Below are 6226 nucleotides of genomic sequence, written 5' to 3'. Positions count from 1 at the left end.
AAGATCGAATTTGCAAGGACTCCTTTCTTCACGCCTTCGACTGGTCAATTTCGACTTTTCTGTTGAATTTGACTACATTAATTCGAAAAGACAAGTTAGCATTCTTTTTTAAAAGTTTTTATTCCTTTTGATGCAACTTGACCGTGGGAACCAGCCAGTGTCTCTTTTGTCTGACTGTTGATCTGAGCATAGTCTGATCGTCTAGTTCACGATTAGGTTAGAGTCAAACCTCCTCCTCAACACCGCAAGACAACCAAACTAGCACGCTAGAAATTCCCTGATAGACTGCTGACAGTACTCGGAACGTTCGCTCTCTAAGACACAGTTATTCCTATAAAGATCCAACGGTAGCAAAAGTTCTAAAATCCAGTGTTCAATTTTTAAACAAGCAAAAAACAGAATTTTTTCTGTTCACTTGCGTGTCAGGAATCTTTTAGGATAGTCGATTGCACTGTACTTTTATGGCACCAATCATTAAACAGTTTTTGTAGTTTTCTAAAAAATTTTCATTGGTGTCTGCTATTGTACTGATAACACATCATGAAATATTTTATGCGTGACCCCTATCAAAATAGAGCATCTATCGTGAAAGTATTTTTCAAGATCTTACAGGATGGTTAGTATAGCCTCTTCGAGAAACCAACTAGCGTTCTCTTAAAAAAGCAAATTAAAAATCGTTTTGGTGGAGATTGAAATCCCTCAATTTATTCTTCTTACAAAAACAACAATACTTCAGCTTCAATTTCATATAATTGCGATTTCATGAGGCGTATTAGGTGTTTGCTGACTTATGACGAATTCATTCTTTCCAAAAATTTTAAATATTTTGATTGGGACTACATAATACTTTAAACTGATTCAAACCAATTATAAATAAATTTTGAAAAAGGTATTAGGTCCGCATCAAATTTCCCGATCACTGCTAGAGAAATTACACTTACAGAAGTATTGCATGAAAACGGGTTTTCTTAAAACGTCAGGTGATTTATTCAAAGGTTTTGTATTACAGCAGTTGATATTAAAGTTACATTGTTTTTAACAAAATTTTGAATTTTCACATGATCATGCAATTTTTTGGAAAATGAGTAAATTTTGCTACGGGATTGGAAAAGTTTAATAAGTAAGACTTGATGTATTTTTTAGACCTGAACAAGTAAAATATTTACTATGCATTGCAATTGTGAACTTAAATAATTTTGCCTATTTATCAGGAACAACCCAAGTCGCGTATTTGCTACAGTAACCCAAATTGGCATCTGATATAGAGCCATTTAAGCTCATGCTGCTTTTTAAAAGAAAATCCCTTGAATATTTTAAATATTTCATTAGATGATAAAGTATCGTAGAGTTCTTAGTTGGATCAGCAAAAAAGGTAAGCAAAAACAACACTTAGCACTCGACCATTTCAGATTGTTTGATATTGGTATAGCATATACTAAAATGAACAAATGGAAATTTTTAATCGAAAAAGCAGCCTCAGGAAAATAAACGGTCCTACTGATTAAAAAGTTTAACACATTTTCTCCAGCAAAATTCTCAAGAACGTCTTTCAATTTAGATGATAAATTTAAAAGAAAACCGGTCGAAAAGGGCCCCAAAATAAAAAATCTTGATAGTTGTAACCTATATTTTGATTAAAATTATTTATTATTATTGACAAGTGTATTCCGTCACCACAAGTTTGGCAAAAGTTTATGAGAGAAACGATATATCTTTCACGAGAAATGCATGAGAAGCCAACTGTCTTCTCAGAGCGCCACAAGACTATTTTTGTTACGATATACCTTAAATGTTATCATCATTTTGTTAGAAAAATAAGTACTATGAGAACCAAAAGCACCAACTGGCGTTGTTCATCAACATGAGGACACCACAAATCACTAAAAAATTTTAGAGATAGATAACATCTTTTCAAAGTGGAGCCAAAACAGCAAAATAATGGTTGAATAAGAGGCCTTCATTATTGAGAATATGTAGGGATTTAGAAATGAAAAAAAATTCGCCTGCTTATCAAGAACAACCCAAGTCCCATATATGCTACAGTAACACAAATTAACATCTGAGATAATAGGATTTAAACATATGCTGTCATTTGGTTCTGAAATTTATCGAAAATTTTATTTATTTTATTTAAAAATAACAGGGCCGTGAAGTTCTGAGTTTTGTTTACAAGGTAAGCAACAGCAACACTTAGCAGTTGACAGTTGACGTTTTCAATTGTTTGATAGCGAGAGAGCAGATACTACACACCACAAATTATAATTGTTGAAATAGCACCTATAAGAAATTAGATACTCCTCATTCATAAAAGATTCCAGAAATTTTCTTAAGCAAAAGTTTAAAAAAAATGATTTTAGCTTAAATGGTATATGAAAAGGAAATTTATTTAAAAAACTTGCCCAAAACTGTTTTTATAATAGTTTTGATAGTTATGTTCGTATGATAATATGTATTAGTATTTTTACATATATTAAGTCAGAAGACGTATACCATCCAGAAATATTGCATGAGAAGCCAACAATTTTCTCAAAGTGCTACCAGACTTTTTGGCTCCAAGAGACTTTGAAGATTATCATCAATTTGTTAGAAAAAGTAAGTGTCAAATTATTTGGCGTTTTCTGTTAAAAGTAAGCGAGAACACTTTATTTGAGTAAAATTTCTTCTGATTTTTATAGATAGATTGAAAAAAAAAGCAAACACTGGTTGAAGAAGTGGCCTCAATAGCTTAAATAAGTCTCATTCATAAATGCAGACAATTAATGAAGAGTATCAGCTTTCTAAATTGCAGATAATAGTAAACAATTTAAAAAATGTTTTTGATTGTGAAACGCTAAAAAGAGATTGAATTCCAAGTTGAGTGATGCTAAAGTTTAACTAAAGATGAGAAAACGAAGATGCGGACTCGAACTTTAACATTAAGAACTTTAACATTTTGCCATAAAACAAAATTTTCAGAACAGAAATCAGTGCTATTTGTTCCAGTAAATGCAAATAGAATATCAAAATGAGCTGTCAAACAAAAAAACCTGTATAACGTGAACCATTACCAATGATTGATACAAAATAGTGTAAAATCGAAAAATCCGTGATTATTCTGCTTCCTATATCAGGCACCAAAATCAGTTTGCTTCTATTCATTTTCAAAATCTTGAAAATTTTTTCTCCAGTCGGTAAAAAATTGAATGATATTCTCCCGAAAAGCGGTTTCTCGTCTGATCTTCCCTCAACACGCTGTTTCTCTGAGAAAATCTACAGATCCGTTTTAAGATACCTTTTTTTAATATTAGCCGGTTAATGTAGATCAGAATTACCGCCAATTTACGTAAAATTATCCTAGTTTGCTTTAATTTTCAGTTTTATGATTGCCGATGAAACTCCGTATTTAGTTTTTATGTATGCATGAATTATTGATAAATTGAGAGAAACTGTTTTAATTGAACGAAACTTCTTGAGTTATGTGGAGAAATAATGCTTAAGAAAGTTTTTGGTTAAAATTTTTTGAGAAGTTAGTTGAGTTTGACTTTAGTTTAGATAGAAATGTTTGCGGTGACAACATGTATGCTTTTCTTGGCCTTGTCAAGTGTCATCATTGCTCATGTGACAGATGAGAGAAGCAGCTCTATCCTCATTGATGGGAACGGCGAGTCAAAAGAACGATCAAATTCACTCCATTATGGAGAAAGTATGGAACGGGGAGAGCGATCCAACTCGATGCATTATGGAGAAAGTAAGGAAAAAGAACGATAGAACCCATGGCATTAAGGCAACGAGTAAGGGACACATTTGCCTAAACTTTTAGTTGCGAAGAATTAAAAACTTTTTCAGTGAATATTTATTGCATTTGGTGAGGGGACACCCATTTGCATTCGAGAAAGAGCTAGCAATTTTGAAATAACCTGCATGTCGTTTCAACGCATCATCTGAAAAAGGGCTGGGTTTAACCCAAACGAATTCAAATTTATTTCCTTGATGTTTGCTCCCGCATTTCACAGCTTTAGCCGGCACACTTGGAAAGATATAGTCCAAGCGGGGAGACAGAGAGTTAATGTGTGTGTATGTCTGAGCGCTTGTTTTTTGTTTTTGTGTGAACTTGTGTGCCAAAGGGTATGTATGTGTTTGTATAAGCGTGTATGAGAGTGTTGTGTTGTAAGCTTGTTTGTGTGTGTTTATTTGTTGTGTGTGTGTGTGTGTGCGTGTGTGTTTGGGTGGTGGCAGCAGGGAACAAATAGAGGATGGTATAACATTTAGTTCAACAAGGGATCAAGTGGAAGTTCAATCCATTCACAGCACCTCAAATTGGAGGAGTGTTGGAGCGACTCGGGAGAATTTGCCAGAAAACAAGGTATGCAGTGTTGGGGAACCGAGCAAATACGGAAGATGCTCTTTCAAAGTCAATTTGAGTGGTTGAGCAGACCTTAGATGCAAAACCATTGACACCAGTCGCTTCTGATGTAAACTACTTGGAAGCTATTATCCGAGCCACTTCCGGCTTGGCAACAAAAATCATTGTATAGCATATTCACAATGCGCCGAACAGTTTGTTAATCATCCCGAGCTCTTTCAACGAACAAGAGTCTACTAAAAAGTCATCTGTGACAGTCGGAAAAGAGTATCTGCCAGCTTTGGACAATCAGCAAAAATGGAAATATTAATTAAACAGAGACCTGAACGAACGTGATCTCGTTAGGTTGGTCGAAGACAGTGACACACGAGGAAATTACAAACTAGCCGAATAACAGTAAACATTGAAGGTTCCAAATAAACGATTCGATTGAAGGCAATCCAAACTAACGTCGGAGTTTACAAATCACCAGTCATAAAGCTGGCTCCTGTACCAAATTTGACGAGGATATTCCAACGAAGGAAAATAAGGCCGACGGTGTTGAAGCTGATCTTGCATAACTTGGGTAGGCCGAATTATAAATGCACAAAACTGAGAAACGTCAAATCTTCTGAATAGGATGTTCACCTTCGTTCACTTCTTGTTGTCATAGCAACAGTGTAGTCAAAGTAATAGTCACAGCTTCAGATTTAGTTGCAGTTATAGTCACATGATCATAAAAAGGGAAAAATAACAACAGCAACTCAACAATACTTTTCTACAGCAGCAGCGGAAAACGGCTTTTTTCCAAAAAGTTGGCGAAACATAGCATCAATTAACTTGAGCAGTAAATAAGGTTTTATTGCGTCTTGCGTTTGGAAAACTCCTTAAGAAGTAAGTTATTACTATCGTGTGTTGAAAATTTTGTCGAGCAGTTGAATATTTGGTTCTGATTCTTGTATCTGCGAAATATTTGTGCTGCAATTCAACTGTTAAAACCTCAACTTCTGGTGTTTCAACTCGTGAGTATGGAAAACAAAACCTAGTTTAGGTTTAATTTAAGTACTCTTGCAAAAACAGACTTCAGGCTTATATCTTTTTTATCTTTTATTCGTTTCCCTATCGGATTGAATTTGTATACATAGAGAGTTCCCGAAGTGTGTAATTTGTGTCTAATCCAGTGCAATTTCAGACTAAAAGCACGAACGTTATCAAACAGTTACGAACTGAATTTGTAATGCAACAGTAAGAATATAGAGGATATACAGTTAAAAAAGCGAACTGCAAAAACCAAGCATGCGGACAGATTTGGAACCACTAGAACGAACTGGCCCGTAAAAAAACTTTCGTTGCTAATTTTGGGAGATCATCCGTTACAAACTTACAAACCTTAAAACTGACGATAAATGTTGCGTATAAAATATCAACTTCTTTATAGACAGGCAAAAATTAATAGAAACTTGCTGATCATAAAACGCGTCTCTGATTAGGCAGTAAACTTAGGAGTCATGGCAAGATCAAAGAAAAAAATGACTTTTAAGGGCCATATGTGATCCGCTTTATGGAAAGTACGGTACCGAATAGGGTTTGTTTTATTGTAAATAAGGTACCACATAGGGTTCGTTATATGGTAAATAAGGTAGCATATATTGTTCGTTTTGTGGCGAGGATGTTTGGTCGAACCGAGCACGCATTAGGTCTGCAGCTCTATTTTTCCCTATCAAAGCTTTCCTCCCTTGTCCTAAGTTTTTCCAAAGAAAAACAAATGTACAATTTCTGAACTGGCTTGTTTTGCACATCATTTGATGTCAAAGAATATCTCTGAATAGTCCAGCGACAAATTGACGTTCATTAAATAATCCTGTCAGTAGAAGACCTTAAAAGTCATCGCTTTGTGATTGAAAA

At 34.7% G+C, this 6226-nt stretch overlaps 1 long non-coding RNA gene across 1 annotated transcript; it reads left to right on the top strand.

Annotated features, from left to right (window-relative positions):
- Nucleotides 1-2034: 2034 nt before the first annotated feature.
- Nucleotides 2035-3970, top strand: LOC142344048 (uncharacterized). The gene is made up of 2 exons (XR_012759239.1): nucleotides 2035-2173; nucleotides 3532-3970. It is a non-coding gene; the product is annotated as an uncharacterized LOC142344048 (long non-coding RNA).
- The last annotated feature ends 2256 nt before the right edge of the window (nucleotides 3971-6226 follow it).

This window comes from Convolutriloba macropyga, chromosome 8 (assembly GCF_964194025.1).
Source record: "Convolutriloba macropyga chromosome 8, txConMacr16.3, whole genome shotgun sequence".
Classification (NCBI taxonomy): domain Eukaryota; kingdom Metazoa; phylum Xenacoelomorpha; order Acoela; family Convolutidae; genus Convolutriloba; species Convolutriloba macropyga.
This window is presented reverse-complemented; position numbering and strand designations above follow the sequence as displayed.